Here is a 22,814-nt window from a genome sequence, read left to right as displayed (position 1 = left end):
CACATACACAATACTTCCTAGTAGGATACATTAATGGTTGGCGTTGTACTTTTATTGTATTTATTAAAATTAGTCTAGCCAAAAATTGTGCTACATATTCAAAAAGGTTATGAAAACAGTTGACTGCTAAGTGCCATGAACAGATAAAAATGATTCCTCAAAATCTGTTGCTGGGCTGTAACTGTATCCATTGTTAGTGTTCATGAACATTATACACATCACCCATTCTCCCATTGCCAAAGCATTCTCAGATCATCATATTTGCACCTCCATGCTTCACTGACGGCGTTTGGCAGGTATCTATCATCTTTTCATGAGCTCTGGGTCTGAGCTCTGTACTCTATGTTCTTTGTATGGATCCAAACGCCTTAAACCTGAACTCATCAGTCCACAAAACGTGGTTCCAGTCATCTACGGTCTATTGTTTGTGCATCTTGGCCCACTGTAACCTTTTCTTTTCTTTTTTTTTGGAAACTCTCCCCATGGGGCCAGCTGGCCTGAGTCACTATACACACACTGGTCTCTCTTGTTTTAACACAGCCAATTCAGGAGCAGTGAGACATCTGTTTTTCAAGGAGGACACTACTTGTCTGCTTAGACACATATGCACTCAGGACTTCCACTGCACCTTTTGGCCTTTATAGGATTCACTTACAGCATGTTTCTGGAGACAAGTGTTCACCTTTTACAGAAATCTTTAATTTATCAGCAATATCTCACAGAGAATATCACTATTCTAATGAAATCAGTTTTTTTGTTTGGTAATATTTAGGTCTAGTTTACTCAGAGAAAGACAGGGCACTCTCCCTATGGAGAAACAGCAAATATATAAACCTAATATAAATCATTATGTATCAGAATGCTAACTTTCTACCCCAGCAAAGGAAAAACGTTTACACAGTGTAGTTTCACATTCCAGACATTTGCATTTATGCTCTTTTGATCTTCAGTTTCACAGTGTGCACAGGAACAGGTGTATGGAATTGTACTCCATAAAGAGTGTCTCATTTAAAGTCAGGGAAGTTAACTTAAAGCTCTGATATTGTGTTTATGATGCACAGCATGAGGTGTGTGTCAGAGATGAGCTATAGAGAAGTCTAAACAAAAGCCAGCCAACACAGTCAAAGATAGAGCTCTGCGTGGCCTGGAGGAAAACCAGCAAGCACACTCATCTTCAGCACACACACACACACACACACACATACGCACAGAGGCATGAACAAAGAGAAGCGGGAGGTATGGATTGACTCATCGTGGTGGCAGTACGGTGCAGTGATTTCACGCCTGGTTGTTGGCTAACAAGGCCCTGCACTTTCTGCACTGCAGGGTCTGTTATTAAGTGTGTGTGTGTGTGTGTGTGTGTGTGTGTGTGTGTGTGTGTGTGTGTGTGTGTGTGTGTGTGTGTGTGTGTGTGTGTGTCAGCAGCTTTGTGTGTTTCCTGGGAGACGGACTTAGAGACCTAGCACTCTGGGAGAGAGGGGAGTGGTGGTCTACAGCCCACTTTGTCCCATTGGGAGAGAGGGAGGTCCAACCTCCTCCTTCCCTGGTTCTCCTTCCTCCAGCCCTGCGTCCAGTCCCAGCACAGTCTGGGCTCTTGTGAAGCCCAGTGCCAGGGTTGTTTAGCTTATTAACCCGTTGCAGTGTTTACCCAGTTGCAGCTATACGTCTGTTCTCAGCAGGACATCACATCTCTCTCCTGTTCAGGAGAAAAAAAACCCAGCAGCTGATTATCCCCACAAAGCCACACTTTTTTTTTTCACCTAATCTGATTATGTTGTGATGTTATTACTCTGTTTATTTGCTTAGCTGACTTTCTGATCTGAAGAAAGAAAATTCCCAGCGTTTCTCCGATGCTACCGCTCCAAGCAGCTCAGCTTCTTTTAGTGAAAGATTACAGACTTAACAGGGATTCTGTACTGCCTCACTCTCCAATGCTCTAAAAGTCACTACTTTGCCTCGTGTCCCATTGCCAGATGAAGTTAGCAGGGAACGTAGGGATGGGTGGGTTGGCTGACACGAATAGTAAAAAGCTGTAAAATATTCCTGCTTCTACGTTTTCATCTAAAAGTCTCACCATGATTTGGGGTATTTTACTGTATTATTTATAATCCCACCATATGATCCAGTCAATGTGACCTACTTTTGTTATGAAGTAGCTTGATTGACTGTATGAAGCAGTGTGAGGATCCATTATGTTTTAAGAGACACATGATATCACCTTTTTGTTGACAAGAGCTGCTTCAGTGAAGCTCAAGCACAAAATAAACTGTACAGAATGTTGGACTGTACTTAGTGCCTGAATCATGGAAGCTACTTTTTTTTTAACCCCTTTTCCACCAAACCAGTTCAAGGGCTGGTTTGGAGCCAGTGCTTAACTTTGAACCAGTTCATTGCATTTCATCAGCCCTTGGCCAGGAAAACTGATTCCAGAGTGGCACCGAGTCTGGTGATCTAGAACCAAGTATCACTTACATCAGGGGGTGGGGACTAAATTGTCATGACCAGCTAAAACTAAGTTGTAAAGATAAAAATATGTGTATGATTGATTTGCTTTATTAGATTTCTAACCGCGGTGTGATTTATTCCCGTATAGGAAATGCTAGGTAACCATCTAAAGACTGAGGCTAACAAAGGCTGAGTAAAGGTGTTAAGTATCAAAACATATTGACTGTACTAACTGTCCATTCATCAGAAATGAATGAATGCTAAAGCCAGATGCGATCCCGAGTATAACTGGTCCAGCTGTATCAGATGATCTCAGCAGCAGCTCTGAATGACCCCAATAGCAGAAAGTGTTGTCCACAACTACCCACATCTACACACCTGCCATTTATTTTATCCTTTTTCTACAGTGCTCTTCTCATGGACCCTATTCGAGGGTCTTCATTGGTCGGTTGAAGAGTGATGCTTGCTTGAATACATCTAGACGTTAATGTCTCTGCACGGCTGTGAGGCTGCTCGGTGAGACTCGTTAACAGAAGTCGATGACAGCACCTCTGAACATTAGGAAATGTTTGGAACACATTTCAACTAAAAGTTTATCTTTAACCAAGTGCTCTAGAAGCCTAAAGTTTTAAAATATGTAAGCTCCACCACCCTCCCTGATCTCCTCTCTACAACTCTGAGCAGTATAAGGACATCAAACATCCTGCATTTGAACAGAACTGTGCCACTGGATGTTATCCAAACACGAATAGCAAAACGAATAACAGAAGATTTTTCAGATGGTCATTATCAAACATTTAGCATTTGCAGATAATATAAATATTTATTAAAAACACAATCCAGCATTGCATTTCTTACAAAATGTGACTTTTTGAACTGTTTTGCAAAAATCATAGATGCAAAAGCAAACCTAAAGAAAAAGATGATTGTCTTGATTTAGGAATTAAAACGTCAATGTTTCCCTCATTCGTTCACTTCGTTTCTGCACACGTAGCAAACTCACCACTAATACTGACTATCATCAGATGTTGAGCAGCACCTGCAGTCCAAGGTATCAGAGCTGGTAATGGCCTTGACAAACCATTATCAATGAAAGCACAGAAAGCGCAGCGTACAGTAAGCCTGCCCGTTCACTGCAGTGCAGCCTGGTAATTAGTCTTTTTTAAGTGTAAATGGGATCTCTGGCGGTTTGGCATGGACTGTGAGCTTCACAGAGATTTTTCACTACTCACTCTCTGCTCATCTACTGTATGTGCGTGATTGTGTGTCTGCGTGGGGGTGTGTGCGCGCATGTGTCAGTGCTGCAGGCTTGAAACAAAGTGGCTGCTCCAACAGAAGGCACAATTACTGAATGATTTTTTTTTTTTTTTTTTTTTTTTGGAAGCCAAAAATATCTTCTAATTGTTTGTGTAAGCAGCCTCAGACTGACTCGTGGGGCTCTCAGCAGGGGTGTCTAGATGGAGGCGGAGGGGGAACGACGACGCTGTAGTAGAAACCATACTCTCAGCCTTAGAAAATCCTCGTATTACATGATGTTTAGGTTGGGCACTATTGATATAGTCCAAGTCTTTAGAGTATATGGCTTCAACTTCACAGGGAGGAAAGCGAAAATATTACATTTAGAAGTGCTCATCTGAACAGCCTCAGTGCCAGGCCCCATGCTTGGAAAATGAATTATACATATACTTGATTAACCAGCTGAGTCCCTGTGCACAATCCCTGAGCAAACATGAGCCTTTTGGAATAAATTAAAGCCCAAAATTTCACTTTCAGCATCAGCAGGAGCTTCTCAATAATTATGTAAATATGAAACAAATTTCCCAAGCAGATTTCCTCCTCTGCAATCCTCCTCCATCATTCTTATGCATACCCCGTAAATTAACTAAACTATGCAGATCGTTATACTTACACAAAATAGGCTAATTAATACACTTGACAATAGCGTTCTCCAGAGGGGGCAATGCTGAACTAAATCTTCATCACAGAGCACTGGAAACCGCAGGCCAAACAGCAGCATTTTCTCAACTGCTCTCTTGCAGAATGTGCACGAAAATGAAATATGAACCACTTCTCAGAAATGAACTGTTCTTGGTTAATCACAACACGGTGTTCCTTGTATAGTTAGATGAAGTGAAACAGAAAAGAGTGAGGAAGATGAAGATCAAGAGCAGCTTTGCAAGTCATTCAGTCTGTTGTTTCTGTGTTTGTCTGCATTTCTATCTGTATGAGAGAGGAACACACAGAGCTCATTATCCAAACCAGTGGTCCTTCAAATTACAGTCCCTACCCTCCCAAATCCTCCCCAAAACATCACAACATGTTCCCAAGGCCTGTAGTACTGAACAGTGCCAGGGATGCTCTTTTAGTCTTCCCAACACTTGTGTCTATGTCTGTGCTGCATTTGAATATGGATTATGGAATGTACAGCTGGTGGGGAAGAGGGGTGCAGACTGTCTAATTACATAGGGCGTTATAATGACCATCTCTGTCCCATCTCTCCTCTCGCCTTGAGTCTAATGAGGGTCCGAACATAAATCCAATGTAAACCAAACTCTGTTGCCTCTCTTGTTTTCATAAGGGTGAGGGTAATCAAGATTGCCTTATGTCATTCAGCAGACTGTTGTTCTACTGGAATCAGAAAGCTGCAGTTTTCATGTTTAACCACAGACCCTAATTATTTCTCCACTGGGGAAAATGGCTTGAACTACCAGACCACACATTTAATGGTTATTGCAAACTGTCAGGCCAATAGAAATGTATCCTGTGTGTGTTTGCCAGTGGGCATCTTGCTTTCTCTAGTTTCTCCTTATACTACATAGAATAAATGTGTTGTCTACATTTCATGACAGCAGTCATCCTCTGGGAACCATGAATCTCCGTACCAAACATTACCGTAATCTGGCCTGTAGTTGTTGACACATTTGGCAGTGAAATACAACGCTGGGAGGACTGGGAGACCAATGTCACATTTAACCTCGCTTTCTTTTACAAGACTCATAAGGATTCATGCAAAGCATATGTCTGAGCACTACCGGGCATAGACAGGATTGTGTTTCATACAACTGACACATGAAAACAAATATGCACATACACATGAACTTATGCAGTTGTAGGCTCTTTCTCACATTCAGTCCCTCCATCCTAAATACCTAAATTTGCTCTGTGTGCCATGCCCTCTCTGTCTCTATTTGCCTATAATCCAATTAGGAGGAGAGAGGAGAACGTACTGAAATAGAATGGTATGTTCAAGCTGATTTCCTCACTAAATGCAGCCATTTAGGGCCTCAATAAAGCAGCTTTCACAGCCACCAACAGCAGCTCTTCAGCTGTGATGGGCTAACACGCTCGAATGGCCTGTTTAGTGCTGGACATGGAAATGCCTTATCATTGTATACTGGGTTCAGGATTTGGAGTACAGATTGTTTTAGTAAAGATATATATGAAATATATTTTATAAATAATGTCCCTACACTTTCAAGCATGAAGCGGGTCGACACTCCAGCTAAACAATTCCAAATCTCTGGGTGGTTGTCCAAACAAATGTTCTCTGGGATAGGATTCAGCATCCGTGTTCCAGTGTGGCCAACACCCAGTCTTTTCAACGTAAGCTGTAATTGACAGAAAAGTGACACCACAGCAGCCAGAACTCCACCACAACTATTTGATCTTACATTTGTCCTCACAAGATCAACCACCTATTACATATTTCTGAAACTGAGAAGAAAGCAGCGTGTTAAACGTTATATGCAGAGTGTGTATGTGGCACCGAATTGGCTTGACAGCATCCCAAACAGAGGAATAGCGGCAGTTTCTCAGTGACACCACAGAGCTCTAAAATTAACCTACTTGGTCTCTTGGCTCTTCACTTGGCCGTACTAACCCCCAAACAGTTGGTTGCAGCGGGAGTCTGCTCTCTATATATCCACATTTTGGTGACCTTTTTGTCCTACATGTCGAATGAGCCCAAATGTTCTGAGTAAAGATGGCTTAGTTAAAGAGTTAAATGAGTGTCAGAGCAGAATAACACTCTGGTGTCTCATTTCCCCCTGTTCTACATACATTTATGAAGGACATTCATAAATCTCTAGGGTAGGTGTTGTTAGCACATTTCCATGTCACACAGACACGTCTTTGGATCAGTTTGTTATGTCCACTGTACAGAATTTAACAAACAGCATTTACTAAAGCTAATACATTTGAATGTAAGCTATTTAATGGTGTGTATGTGGGAATCTGTGACCAACAATTCTACTTGCACGTAACGTAATCTGATCTTTCTACATTTTCATGTTCTGGATTGTCATGCTCTTGAGAGGATGAATCTTTTTGATTTTACTTAATACGAGCCAGTCTGAGCTACTGATGTAGCTGTAAAACAAAATAATAATTTTACCTTTTTTTTGTTCACAAAAATAGAAATGTTACTTTGTTTGTAAATTGCTTTCTTAAATTCCTTCGAAAGCATCAAAAGACCCTAACCAGATTTTGATATGAATGTTGTTGGTATTTGCCATTTTCGTAATCATACTGTGCCATTAAATGTACATGCAAATTCTTAAATTGCTTACATCCCAATGCATCAGCCTTATTAAATATTAACTTGTCTTAATTTGAATTTGCAAAGTCCTCAATTCAATATAAATATTTTATGACGTTGTTTGTTTTTCTTCTTGTGTGAATTAGCAATTTTCTGTTCTGCAGTGGCAGAACCAGTTTTGTCTTTCCTTTGTCTCCCGAGCAGTGAATCGCATTTGTCGTTTGTTTGCTCACAGTAATATGAACTTGTTCTCCTGATCCTGCCTGAAGACAAAAATGGAGCAACAGCTAAGAGTGGTTTACAATTACTGACCTGCTCTTTGGGAGGTTCAGTGTCTTTGCCAGTCTCACTTCTAAATGTAGACAGAAGAGGTTGGGTACCAACCCTCCAACCCTGTAATCAATGAACAACCTGCTCTGACATCTGTTTCACAGATTTTAGCCCAAGAACTTTTTTTTTTTAAATAACAAATTGATGACAAAAAATATAATATATATATATATATATATATAAAAAATGTGTTTTGGTATTGGAATAGAGCAAAGTGAAATGGTGATATGACTTCCCCTTAAGGTGACAAGGAAAGGTCTGATTATTTTTTTGTTTGCTTTTTATGTATTAATGTTGATGTCTGTAAAATATGGTTTAAAGTATTTTTTTATGTGGTTTGAATGGATATTCTGCCCTCTCCACAGAGACATGGTTTGTATTCATATGGTAGAATCAGACAGTGTTCAGCTCTTCTCAAGGCACAAAATATAACTGTACACAGAATTATATAGAAAACCCAACAATCCCACTTGAGCAGCACCAGGCCACAGTGGAGCGGAAAATCTGTGTCTTTATACTGTGGTTCGATCCACTCTGTGGAGCTCAGTTAACAAAACCTGAGATCTGTTAGAGCCAGACACTTTGCTCTTTATTATGAATTTTTGCCTCTAGTTTGAAACCATCCTCATTTCTGATGGAAATCTGTTCTAGACATACACAAGCGCAATAAACGACACCACAACAAAACATAGTGTGATAGGGCTTAATAACTTGTCTGAAGACGGGTGTTAAGTTTGAGAAATTGACCAAATGTTAATCTTGGTATTTAAACAAGCTGAACTCTGTCAATGTGAAAGTTAAGATGAGATGTTTCCTTTGGAGACTGTTTGATAGTGAGAACCTGAAGTAGTTTGATGGCTTCTCTGTACAAAAGGCCGTTTATTTAGAACCTCAGACAAACAAGCTCACACATAACATGGCTAAAAATATGCCAGCAACCAATTACGTTAATTCACTTTTCTCCTGTGGGGAGGAGGCACTTCGCAGCATCAGACATGTGATGTTTTTCTAACAGTCAGACAGCAGGTGATGCAGGTTAACGCAACAGACATTCAAGCTACGTTGAGCCTATTTATGATGTCACACCTTGCTCCTCACTGGAAGACTCTGTCTGCAGCATAAGTAGAAAGCACACTAGAGACTTTTACTAAATTATATAGAATAATTTACCAGATAAACATTTCAGTTGTCACAAATTGTAGACTTCTCTCTTGATCCCCGAAACGTGTGCTTCCCATTTTCTCTCTCTCTTTCTCTCTCTCTCTCTCCCCTTCTTCTCTCTGTCAGAGGGCCAGTTAAATGACATTTCTCTGGATCGTTGAATTAATTTCCATTGCCTGTAGCAACAGCAGTTGGGATTTTACATAGGGATAGGGTTTTTTTCCCAGCATTGGTTTAACCTCCCTCACTGTGTCGGTTAATAACATATTATAGGTTTGTGTCCATAATTGATCTGTATTACTACTGCACATTACATTAACCCCAAACTTCACGGCTTTGCCCTGAAGTTGACCTGCCTTCACACTGACTGTATGAGAATTTAATCTCTAGATGAAGAATTTGGTTGTTGACACTAAGAAAAGACCAAATAGGATGGAAAACTGGCCATAAAGTAGCACAAACCTTTTTTTCTGCTATCATTTTCATGACAGATTTATCTTGCCCGAGATTAGACTGGCTGCGATGTGGTGATGTCTTAATCGGGAGCCTCAGTTGGGTGATGGTTTAAGCCTTGCTATATAAATAGCCTGTCAAAGAGATCAAACTGTGCAGTGTTTCTACACTGTTCAGGCTTTAATGTTTTAAATGGTCATAGAGAGGCACTGAAGTCTTTCCTCGAATATTTTAGGAGGAGTAGGATGAAGATACAAGTGTATTTTACAATACTGCAGTTGTTGGCAGTTGAGGTATATTTATGTTATCTTTTTTTGCCATTTCATCTTTTCATTAATAATGTAATGTGAACGTAGCCTCACATATGATGTGGTAACCCCTAGATACCATGCACATATTTTAGTGATTGAGTGATGTAGGTTAAAGGTGGGAGGAACAAAGAGTAGCAGGTTAAACCTTGGGGATGTAGAGTTTATGCTGGCAAAGCCACTGATCAGCCCTTCCCCCACTGGTTCATCAGTGCCCTGCTATGGATATGGAGATGAGATGTGATCACGGGGTTTCAGCCCACCGGCCCAGCTGATGAATAAACCATCAGTTGTATTGCCATAGACTCTGATGACAGTGTACACCAATCAGCCAGAAGATTAAAACCACTGGCTGCTTTTAATGTTTCGGTGTACAGTGTAGCTTCAACAGGTGCTTTTGTAGGGTTGCAGAGGAACAGTTAATCAGGAAAAACAAGACATCCTCCACATGCTTCACGTCCTTTGTACTATTTGTGTCTGAAATATTGCCCACCTGCCAATATAATAAGAGTTTTCATTATCCCCAGATGATAGATGAGATGCTTTGCCTTTTTTTTTGCTTCCAATAAGAAGCACTCTCAATCTCACCATTCTAATGATCCCCTTCAACTGTGCCACTTACAGGACAAAAGCTATACTAAAATCATTAGTTGTTGTTGGTTGTGTCCAACACTTCAGTCTTATGGGTTGTGATGAACATTAGCATAGCTTGTCTTTGTCTTGTTGCTGTTTTTCCTGGCACAGTTGCCAGACATGCACAGAGACACACAGATTTTACTTGCAAACACCCCAAAGCAGCTACTGAAGCTGTCATGGGAATGATCATGAATTTAACAGAGCCTTTCACCATGAGTTTGGCAAAAGCTCAGTTGTCTCAACAAAGCTAAGTGCCCTCAAATGAAACACCCTAACTTGTAATTAAGCCAAGTTTCCAAATTGTTTTATTTCCCTCCCAGTTGCCTTCAAAAGGCATGCAATCAGGCCCAGCTTATAACAGACGGAACTCAACAAATATTCATGTAATTACTTTAACATAAACTGATGGTGCTGTATATCAGACACTTGTTTTAGAAAAGTCCAAGTAGACAATGGGAAGACTTGGGAAGTTGTGACTCTGTTTTAAACCTGCAAGAGTGTGTAAATGGTGGGGATTAGGGAATAGCTTCAAACAAGCTGGTACCATTTTGGATCCAGTTCTAAGTTGTTAAAATACCAACCAATTGCAATTTGTTATGCTGTGCAGCCAGTGAATCCTTTCTGGAATTTTTCATTCATTTCGGTTTAATTAATCTTTTGTCTCTTGACAGATGACATATACAAACAGATTTTAACTCAGCGGGTGCTGTTCCTAACAACAAACCAGCTTAAACAAACCAAAGTCAACAAATGACCAAATGTAGGATATGTCTCATCTATAATTACTTTTATTGTCAGTCATATTTGTATGGTAACTTGTTCATAAATAACAAGTTCAGTTACCAAACTTTTGCACCATAGCTACAGCTACGCTCGCTGCAGTGATGCATTCTTCTCCCAGCTTGCTTTATAGCTGCAATACGTAAATGGGACCAGATGGATTGAACTGGACCAGACTTTGAAATGTGTTGATAATAGGAGTAGTAGTAATGATCCTTAGGATAAAAGCCTCTGTAGCTCCATATATAACTCCATCTCCTTAAACAGTAAGCAACTGGTAGAGGTGCAAACTTCCATGCCAATATCATGTTGGACAGAATATACTTTTTTTTATTAATCAGACATAGAATTTCTCAATTCTAATGGATAAAATAAGTGACTCAAAGTGAATGCAGTAAAGTAGTTCCTCACAAACCTTGGGGGGAGGTAAAAAGAGGGGTAAGGTGGCGTCAATTGACTGTCTCTGTGTTGTCAACATGGGTTTTAGAGAGGAAAGCCACCACACCCAGCCTAACAGGATATCAGCCCCGCTTGCTCTATACTTACACCATACTATCTGCTCTGCTCAAATAACACACACTATACACCCAGCACCTTGTTTGGACTCGGGCCTGAAACTTAAGCCCACACCTTTTATTAAACCTGTATTGTACTGTGGCTGATTTACACTCTGCTGAAAATGCCTTCCCTGCAGAGACAAGCATTCCCATTGCTTCGCAGCAGTGTACCCGAGCTCTATCTTCTGCCAGATCAAAAACACACAGCTAAACTGTGTTATTTGTTCTCTGCATTAGGCCCACAATAAAAAGTTACTGTCTACACCCTGCTTTTTCCCTGCTGTAAGTACCCATCTTAGCTTCTTTACTTTAGTTTTTACTGCTCTCTTCAAATCCACCTAACTCAGCTCACACAACAGCATCTGGCTGCATCTAATCTTTTTCTTAACATTTCCCTTAAGGGGTTGCTTTTTCTGTAGTCAAGTATTACAAGGATTCCCAAGGTGAACAGAAATGTTAAATGATTTTCTCACAGTCTATCCCTGCAGGAGTACGGTAAAATTGTCATGACACCGCTCCTCCTCAGGTAAATCAATCCCAACAATTACTGTTGTTGGTGTATTTACAGTGAAATAGAAAAAAACAGTACAAGTGGGTCAGATTGCATTGAAATACCACCCAAAAGCACCATCATAATAAGATTTCCGTTATTTGCCCTTTTTATTAATGAAGTAGGTTTTATTGTTTCTGTTTAATTCCTGTTGGAATTTTTGAAATTGACAAATGCTCGGCTTGTTCTTTAGTCTATGTTTTTCATTTCCTACTTACACTTTAATTCTCTCCTTCTTCACTCCACACCCTCCACCCTCCTCTCACTGTTTCCATCACCTTACATAAACCCCAGCGAGGTGGAAGTGAGCCAGGCCCCAGACAAGAAAAACATAACCCCCAAATAAGGATTTATGGAATGGGAACCTGGCGAACCCCAGTGAGTGGGTGTGTTCGTGCAAGTTCATGGATGAAGGCGTTTCCACTCGGGGCATTCTCTGACCCCTTCCTAAACACTTATTACTCCTCACCACAGCTCCACACACACAGCAGAACACAAGCTGAGCTGGGCAATAGTGAGGCTTTAGCTCTAAGTGAGCTTTGCACTTTAAGTGAGATTGTAATTTGCCATGGTTTTCAAATGGGTCATAGTGTCAATCTAAATCTGTAAGTGGGTTTGAAGAGACAGTTTTATGTGTTTTATGTCTCCTTATGGTCAAACATCCATTTCAAAACTTTGTCTAACCTTCCAGTTATATAGATCTGTGGAAAGCACTAAAGACGTCGACTTTTGTTCCAGATTTTGTGAACATGTGTCATTATTATAATTTCATCATTCACAAGTCTGGTCCACAGTGTTCAGTATGTCTACAAGTGCTCAAGGGACACCTGTTAAACCAGAGAAATAAGATCATAATATGTACACTGCACATATCTGCACGTCTCTTACCCCATGGAACTTGTTTTTGCTACTCTTCTTTTTTTATTACTACCAATAAAAAAAACAGCCAGTACAAAAATAATATCCTGGTTGGAATAAACCTAGTATGATACATTAGCTTCTTAGTTTGTAGTATTACATGTACAGCTACTGTGTACTGCATTACCTGTGAAAAACCAGAACCTTGTTGTTGTTCGACTTGGATAACGACTGTACTGATCAGCATTAAAGGTCAGAGTAGACATCATTGCCAATAAGTTGCCACATAAACCCAGAGACCTCAACGCATGCAGGAACCTGTGCGCAATAACTTGCACCTGCACTACAAGAGCCAGGTCACAGTTGCTTGAAATTGTTAGAGTGTGAGCGGGAGTGTGTGGGTGTGTGTGTGTGTGTGTGCTAGTTTCACGGTTGCAAATGTTCCTCAGTTAGTGTTTGTATGTTGAATGTATAGTTGTTATTGCTGGAGTGCAGAATTTGTTGGGAGGTGCAATTCCAGCTAGTTACTGCTGATTCTGGAAAAACTGAAGAGAGAGCATGCTGCCAGGACATGGAGTAATAGGAAACACATGATTGTGCAGCATAGTGTAGGCTGTCTGTGGTACAGAATCATGTGTGTGTGTGTGTGTGTGTGTGTGTGGAGGGGGGTTTGTGTAGGATTGTGTCTGTGCATGCTTTAAAGATTCATATTCAGTGGCTTGGGCCCACACAACTGAGGCAAGAAAAACAAAGAAGAAAGTGTTTGTGTTAGAGCAGAGAGAGCTGGCGAGTGTGCAAGCTGTGGAGCTGAACGTTCATTTTCCTACCAACTGGATCTGGAACACTTTCACAGCATTACTGAGTAGCCACATACAGCCATAACTACACAGCAGTCCCAGGATTCGCTAAATTCTTAACATATAGAGGAACGATGTTCATTTTGATCTCTATCAACTGGAATAGCAGAATTTTTTGGCATGAAAAGGTTCAAATGTAAACACCCTGAGTTATTATGCTTGTTTGAATTTCCTGGGTCCAAGAACAATGATGTTATCAGCCTTAAAAAAGCAAGTCAAAGTCTGTTATGCGGCCCACGTTAACCTGCCGCGTTCAGAAGTGAAGCGCCCACAGCTTCTGTGGGGCCATCCGAGGGATGGTGTGTCAGGGCTGTAAGCCATGAGCAGGAAGCTAAAACAACTTTCCCAGCTAAAGCGGCAAAGTGTAGGTGTAGGTCAGCAGACAGAGTCACTGTGGAATCTGCTGCTCATGTAGAGGGAGGACCCCTAAGGTGCCCTGGCTGCCCCCTCCTTGGCAAAATCAGCCCACTACAAATTCTCCTGTTCATTCTTTGTTGTGTCTTTATATTTGAAATCGACGACAGTTTCTGGCTTATTTTTTGATTTTCACACTTGTTGTGTTCTTGTAACCTCTTCTTTTAGTTGTGTTTTGGTCTCCACTGACCTCGAACAAAATATTGTTGGAAGTTGTGCATTTTGGCTGCTAAATGCTTCACTGTTACCCAGCTAGACTAACTGTGTCTACCTGTGCAGGTAGTCGACAGTGGGTTTTATGGAGTGATTTTGTGAAAAACAGATGCAAGATGTACCATAGCTGTAATTAGATTGGGCTTTTATCTTCATGGCCCGTATTTCAATGTGGCGACTGATTAGATAAACTGCTGGGCTGTGTAAAGCAGCAGGCTGCAGATCTTCAGAGCCAGGCCTGTTGTATTTCAATATGGTAGTTTTAGGAGCAAATCCAGACTGGATTACCTGAAAAACCAGAGCAAACAAGGTCCATTCCTTGTTAAATAAATCTCAGTAGCCTCAGTATTAACGTGTTTGTACTAAGCAAACAGAATCGGAGTTTTGACTTGATTAATGGAGGCAGTCAAAACAGCCAGCAAGCTGCAGGAAATCACTGTGTGCTTGTGTGGCACTGCACGTGGAAACAGTCTTACATGTTAACAGAACCGTTTTTGGAGGCATTTACTGTCTCTGCCCTCTGTGTTCTTCTTCTGTTAATAATAAATACACTGCATTCCTCTAAAAGTGCCTGGAAACTTGTAAGAAGTCACCATTTTCCCAACTTCAGTGAGCTCCATTTAAGGGTACTTTAGTTCAAACAGGATCAGACATCCCTATACAGAAAGGGGGTCAGAGGTTATGATCCCTGGTTTGACTGCCCAGCGTATAACAATACATAGTTAAAAAAATATTTTATTTCCGTACCATGTCCTATCCGGCAGCGTAGCAACACGGAGTACTGGATATCTTTTCATGATGAACAGTTTTGTTTTTCTCAAGAAGAGTATTGTTTTTATCCAGGGGTAGTTAGGGCGTAGTTTACTCCTCCTGATTGGTGTATTTATTGTAATATGGTCCAGTATGCACATATTTTACCAGCTTCAGAATCAAACAAGTAAAAGAGGGAAAAGAGAGAAGGGGGAGACAGACGGGGACAAAGAGAAGGAGACATACACCTAAAAATAGTACAACCAGCAATAAGTATACACACACACACAAAAGAAGAAATAATAATAATATAATACATTAATTGAAAAGGGAAAATACAATAATAATAATTCAATACAGTTTCTTTTTTTTTTTCATTTTAATAAAAACATTAATAATAATATTAATGATATTAACTGTAGCAAGAATGGTAATGACAACAGCAATAATAGTAATAGTAAGCAGAGCAGAGTGCAAACATACAACGTATACCAACCAGTTCAATCATGAGCAAACAAGAACAGCAGTCACCACCAGGCTGTTTCATGCTTGTGTTGTGTGTGTGCAGATGCGGACACGCACATTAAAATTTTATCATTAGGCGACTACTAGTAATAGTAGTCTAGTACTTACTACTTGTAGTAATTCAGACAGGAGCGAAAGAGTCAGGTAATGCTGTATATTGGGTGGAGATTTTAGGGGGTAGCATACCTCAAGGACACGGGAGACTGCTGTTCGTTTCCAATTTCATACTTATTGTGTCTTTTAGCCATGACCAGTTTGTAACATGAACTGTGTGTTTATTATTGTTACCATGACATCCAAGGCATCTGTTGCCGGGTCATTTTAGGAAACACTCTTACTGGTTTGTTTGAGAAGGTAGGACCTATTACTGGCAGAACATCAATATTTTTATTTTTATTTTTAGAAATCAGAAAAATTAAATGTGTAATGTGAAATGTTTCTTACTTTGTTGGAACAGAAATGATACCGTCATCTGCATATGTGTGGAGTCTGTAATTTCTTTTAGCTGCATCATTTTTAGAATGGCCTGACTGAAGAGACCTCAATAATACACATGTCCAAGTATTCTTGGATTTATTGTGGCCAAACTTTGTTGTGATAAAATTAATATTTGAAAATCTAATTTCAGAAAAAGGGATTATGCACCAAACTTAAGCATTTATTTGAACATTTAGCTTGTTGTTTCTCTCTGCATTTCCCCTTTTCCCCCATTTGTTCCTGTCTCTAATGTTGTGTATTTTCTCCTCCCAACACAGGGAATTTTATGGAATTTGTTTTTGAGGGGGTAGGGTGGGACTGTCTCTATCAAAAGGACAGCCAACAGCTGGCCACGCCTGCTAAATCCTCCCCACAAAACCCACCCACCAGCTCCATCTGCTTCCCAAGTGGAACCCACTGACACACACACACACACACACACCTACTTGGTGCTCTTTGATCCCAAGAGTGCGGAAGCCTACATCTGTTCTTAGTAGATCAGATCCCTTCAAAACAATGAAATCCTTGTTGTCTTACGGCATGCATGACAGTGTAGTAAGGAGATGACACTCATTCATTCTTGATCCTCTAACACACAAGACACACAGCTTCACACAGCTTCACACAGCTTCGCTGACCTTGACCTTCACAGACGAACTAGGGCTTTTAACTGTTCTCACACAGTTAGCTTTTGCAGCTAGAAACAGAGGAAACTGAACATTTCAGGTAGCAGTTAACGCGAGTACAGAGCACAACAATTCACTCAAATCAAAACAGTCATCTTTGTGATTTGAAGCCATTCATTACAAAGGGAGGGACGGCAAATTTAACATCAGATTTTTGGCTTTGGATTCCTTTTTGCAGCTGTTGATGTTTTCTCTACAACTGTCAAATAGATAAATAGTACTACTAATTTGCTTAGGCCAGGAACTCTTAGTAAGAGAGAAACTACTGAAACAAGCTGGTACTAAAAACACTAGAACTACCTTAATAAATATAAATAAGGTTTAGGAAAAATCTGATCTGGTTTCCTTGGCCTGAAGTCAGTGGGTTTTATTTCACAGTGTAGAATTTGTCAGTAAATACCTTGCTTATGCTCTATTAAAGCTTTTATGTGTCTTAAAAAGGTGGTTGCAACATTTCTTATTAATAAAAATGATATTGCCCTAACATCCTTTTGATTCATTTTAGAGTGATATTTGTATGTATGATCTCAATATATTTAGCAAATATATTTAATCCCATCCCAACCTTCTGTTTCAAGAAATAAATGCTTGTTCCCTCAACTCTATCTTGCAATTTTAGAGACCTTAACGTAGCCATATGATGGCTACGCTATGAAGTTTATACACCTGCAGTTCACAAGCGTGTACACGAATGTATGCATAGACACGTAATGTGTTACCATGTTTGGAAAGATAAACACTCATCCAACATTTAAGATTCCTGGTTTATCCAGCCTGCTTCCACTGGGAACTGACTACTAAAGACTGGGCGAGCAACAGGGAGATAGTGAGAGAAAAGAAGAGAAAATGAGGTGGTAAAGAGAAAAGTCAGGGTAGGGACCTGAGAGAGGCAATGCATTATTTATTAGTCCACAGCTCCCTCCTTCATCCTTTACTCCACCTCTTCTTCCCCTGCTCACTTCTTGTTGCTTGTGCCTCTTCATCTTCTCCTCCTCCTCCTGTACTCTCTTGCAATCCTCTACTTCCTCTTGCTGGACATCTTCAAGTCCTTTTCTTTCATCTTCGACTCCCTCTTGGTCATCTCCCACCTTTTCTTCATCTTTACCCACCAATCTTTCATTCTCTTTGGTTTGATCTCCTTTGTGTTATTCTCTTAGCAATAAAATACTTGCTGTAATGGTTCTTCCTACTGCACCAGCAAGCTATCATACTGTGCTAATGTGATTTGACATTGGACTTACATAGTGTGAGCCAAACCCTCGTCCAAAAAAAAGAATCTATATCATAGCATGAAAATAACACATTTTCATTCAAATAATTTATCTCTGGTGGTATCTAGCCATGCAGATCGTTCTAGGTTTAGAGAGATCCCTCTCTGATATGTCTTCTTGCACTAATGCAATAAAAATGAAGGGAATGTCATTGCTAATTAGATTTTTCTTTTGTTACTTTGATAAAATAGACATGTAAAGGTATTGTGAGGAGTGTGCTTGTTTTTTCAATACTATGCCTGTTTGAAAGGTACATAGAGAAATGTAACAACAGCTATTAGTGGTTTGGCTGGTTTCTAACTGCATATTTGCCAAATTTGGTCGCTGAGCACATATTTTGGTTGTGATCTGTGTATTACCACAAAGGTACCAAACCTGGTAATCCCACTGTGACAGCAAAACACTGAGAAGAAACTTGCTCGGACATCAGACTTCTCAGTGGAGGAATCAAGCTCTAAGATTTTTTCGGACACTTCAGTGAAAGTTTCTACTCCTACATTAAATGATTTACTTTGTAGCAAGTACAAGTACCTGCATTAGAATACAAAAAGTACACCAGGTAGATTGGCCATTTTGAGATTAATGTATATTATTGAATTAAACACTGCCCGTCCAAGAAAAGTCAGACACTCTAATATTTTATTGGACCGCCTTTAACTTTGATCACGGCACTCTTTCAACCTGGCATCACTTCGATAAGCTTCTGCACTGTCTCAACAGTTGCATTAATTATTTTTTTTTTTTTATTTGGAAAGTCTGACCACTGCGCAAAGTCTTCTCCAGCACATCCCAAATATTCTCAATGGAGTTAAGATCTGGACTCTGTGGCCAATCTATGTGGGAAAATGATGTGTCATGCTCCCTGAACCACTCTTTCACAATTTGAGCAACAATTTGAATCCTGGTATTATCATTTTGGAATATGCCAGCGACATCAGGAAGAAAAACTCCATTGATGGAGTTTTTAAATAACTTGGCCAGCTGAAAAATAATCATCCATGCAGTTATTATCCAGTGGGAGAATCTTACCAATTTACCCATTCAAGCTAAAGCAACAAAGACAAATAAATGTGAAGCGGTGGAATGAACAGTAAAATACTGAGCTCTGAATTGTAGTGGCATGAACACAAAAACTCAACTCTGTAGATCAGGATTATACTGAAATACAGTAGCAGAGTACAGTGTGTAATAGTTACCTTCGACTTACTTAACTGTCTTATCTAATGTGTGAGAAGAAGACATATTTTTACAGATGTCTTTCTTTAACTGGAGATGGTTGCAACATAAAGTAATGAGAGAATAGTGACTCACTGAGATGTGTCTGAATCAAATCACTGAAAGATTTGTCACGAGGTGAGACCAGTCAAGATGGAGACCATCAGAAATCCTGAGAACTCATCAATATCTATAGCGTAATCCTCTAATGTTTGAGTACATGATGGAATAGTTTTATGGCTCATAAACCAAACTAAAACTCTCAGATTAAACAGATTAAAAGGGGGGCAGCTGATTTGCAGATTTACATGGAACCTTTACCCATGAATGCAAAGTAATTGCTATATTAAATGTCTGTAGTGTCTTATTGACGGATTGCATTGTCTCTTTGTGTGTTTCAGATGAAGACAAAGATGCTGACATGGAGGATCCAGACAAATGGAAGAGCCCCAGATCTCTTTATTTATTACCTTCACAATACCTATGAGTGTGTCTGTGTGTGTGTGTGTGTGTGTGTGTGTGTGTGCATGATACAGAGAGCAAACTTTGAGTACATATGAATGCATGTGTGCATTATGAACGGTACCTAAGATTTCAGACTGTCATTTGAACATTTTGTTTACTTTTTATAAGGTTCCAATAACTCATATCATTTGTCATAGTATAAACAAAAAGACTTTACTATTGGTATGTTTTGCATTTTGTGTTTGTAACTAGCCTCCTATTTAAGAATGTATATTTGTATGTATGATATACTCATCTAGAAACTATATAGTGGACAACTGTAATATAGCTTCATCTTCTCAGCACTACACTGCTCTCTTCAAGACACATAACTCAGCAAAGACATGCAGGGGACATGCGTGTGAGGAAATACACATCTGTAAAACAAAAGTACTGCAGTCAGTTCGAAGACAAAAGAAGGGTTGGTTATCCATTTCTTTGCAATTAGGTTGAACTTTCATTTGTAAGACCACAAACAATAATAATAATACTAATAATAATAATTAGAGAGTGCTTTTATATGGTGCAACATATCATCTGGCAGACAGATTGGAGGTCCCTGGCCTTACCCTTTTGCCTACTAATAGGTGCAGTTATAGCTGGGTCTGATAATAACATAATAATAGCTTCTTAGCTAGTTATTTTGATACAAGCCAATCTGATTTAAAGGCCAAATTGCATCTAGTAGCTAATAGTAAATTGTAAAATGTTTAGTAGTCGTAAATGAACCCACTGCCTTACTCCTTCTGCATATTTGCCAGCTTGGGTGGGCCAAACTGTTATTCCAGCCAACATCATTCCCATCAGTTACTGTTCCAAACTTTTTAGAAATGGCTTTGCTTAGATCAATAGACTGCACTGCACAACTTTGTGTCAGGAAGTCACTTACAGTTCACTGATGTCAAAACATGGCTAAAATAGTTCTTTGGGTGGTATGTCATTAAACTAAACCAGAACTGCAAATATAATTTGAATGGAATGCAATTACAACCAGTTTATAATCATATGTTCGGAATATGTTGTTAATTTACGTAAGTGACAAGTCACAAATACGTTCGTACTGAACGTTTCAGTAATATCCCCTCAGATAATGTACCGTGTTTCTTTTTGGCCCTGGTCTTGCAGTACAACATCCAGCTTGTTATCCAGATATCCATATTACTACAACTTTTTATGGCTATGTTTAGACTCTAACTGCTGCTCCAGAACATAATCCATTCAATTACAACTCCTACAAAACATGTTTTTGATGGCAGTTTAGTTTCATGCAAACATAGATTCTGGGAGACAGAGTTGGCAACCTTCAGTACTTAACACCTACTTCTTTACAAAAGAGTATTGGGCCCATTGGACCACCTAAACTACAATAGTAAGGCTATGGTTATAGAACAATACTAGGACCTCCATGATGGACCCAGATTGGTTTCGGTGTTGCAAACTAAACAGCTACTCTAAAATAAATTATCTCTACTGGAGATGTTGACGGTGCACACATAACACAACAGGGACAGCATCACCCAATGGGCATAAAAATAAAGACGCAATACCGTGACTGTAAGTGTGTGAGTGTGTGTGTATGTGTGTGTGTGGGGGAGCAATGGTACAAAACATGGGCAATAGCTAGGCATTGGTGCTTCCATCATTTATATGAGCTAATGTACAAAAGGTAAAACAGCATGGCAATAGGCTGTGTGGCCTATGATGTGATTTGGCCCACGACAATCCTCCTTGTTATTTTATCTGATACCACTGAAACATCTGCAATATTCTATCAGAAACAGATGATCTGCTTCGATGACTGCAACTTTCTGTTCAGTTTATGAGTCAGATGTTATAATTGATTTGGACTTTTCTTATCTGATACATTAGGCGAGTGTAGTGATGGGTGCTTTGCAGTTTGTGGTTGTGTGTGTGTGTGTGTGTGTGGTTGTGTGTGTGTGTGTGTACCCAGTGTAGGTGGTGAATAACTTTGATCTATCCCTCCACCACCAACATGTGCTCTCATGCAGAGACCTCCCCTACAGTATGTGTGCCCCTCAATATCCTATATGTTCTACATGTTTTGGAACTTTTTATGACACCAAGATGAAGGTGAGCTGTACAACGTGGTATCATCTGCAAAGATGTTTATACTGTTTTTTGCTCTTTCTTTTGATGTTTTGTGTGAAAATATCTGAATATTACAATTTAGACGTATGGTGAAATTGTGACGTACTATCAATACAATGGCTTCCTCTTTATCAATCAGTTTGATATCAACTGAAACAATAATATTGGCCCTGTACTGTTGACTAGTCAAAAGATGAGGCTGCAAATGTGTTGCTGTGGGGAACGGAAAACTTTGGATATTTATTATGTCGCTCCACAACCTCTCAGAAAGACTCGCACATATTCATTATATAGATTGTTTACCTGCTAGGATAACCTTCCTGTACCCATCTAGCCCTATCAGCTTCAGCACGGTAGAACCCCTCACCTCTCTATGCCCCCTCCAGCTGGAATTTGCTTTGCAGCCTGTCACATAATTTTAAGATGTCCATTTATACACAAGCAAGTGCAACATGTGACGTAGGCTACAAATTCCCAAAAAATCCCATCTGATTTGCTTTTTTATGCATGTTTTAAAAGTTGGGAATTATTAGAAATTTGCTAATATAAGTCCAAAAAATTAGTTTTTACTGTTGGTTGAGGTGAAAAAGCATCAACATAGACAATTGCAACAAACTGCCATGGAAATTAACTTGGTGAAGAGTCCACAAGGTGGAGGTAGAAGAAAACACCAGCATCAGTGTGGAGTGATGAGGAGGCTGTAATTCAACTTCCTAAACGTTCTACATGAACCAAACCTAAACACCAGATTCCTATGACTTTTTCCACATATTTTTCCAAAGTTTGTGATCATCATCAGCAGAACCAGATCACTTGGGTGTCCTCTGGTTACAGAAGAAATAGCCCAAAAAACTCAGCACTTCAACATGCGCATGGTGTAGGGATGTTGGGTTGAGATAGGCATTGGCACTTGACATTTTAACATGGACTGTGTTCAAGTCTAGCTTTTTCGACCACAGAGGGCAGTGGCTCTGTAACAAAAATGAATAATTATGGGCTTAAGTCTCCTCAAGTACTATTTTGAAGATGCACTTTAAAGAAAAATCATTTTTTCCTACATTCCAGCCTGTATGGATGATCACTTTTGTGCACTTGCTTTGCCCTTAATGATAAATAATATATATATATATATATAAATCCCTGCTTTGCCTGACACAGAGCAAACCAGCCCTTCTTAC

At 39.8% G+C, this 22,814-nt stretch overlaps 1 protein-coding gene across 4 annotated transcripts in view; it reads left to right on the top strand.

Annotated features, from left to right (window-relative positions):
- cdk14 (cyclin-dependent kinase 14) overlaps positions 1 to 22,603 on the top strand; it is a 136,251-nt gene extending 113,648 nt beyond the window's left edge. For all 4 annotated transcript variants that reach the window (XM_026373098.1, XM_026373100.1, XM_026373099.1 and 1 more), the window contains one exon: positions 19,425 to 22,603. The gene's annotated coding sequence lies outside the window, so the exon portion shown is untranslated. The remainder of the gene's footprint in view (positions 1 to 19,424) is intronic.
- Positions 22,604 to 22,814: the final 211 nt, after the last annotated feature.

The sequence above is a fragment of the Anabas testudineus genome, chromosome 16 (assembly GCF_900324465.2).
Source record: "Anabas testudineus chromosome 16, fAnaTes1.2, whole genome shotgun sequence".
NCBI lineage: Eukaryota > Metazoa > Chordata > Actinopteri > Anabantiformes > Anabantidae > Anabas > Anabas testudineus.
The sequence above is the reverse complement of the archived record's forward strand: the minus strand, read 5'-3'. Positions and strand labels throughout refer to the sequence as shown.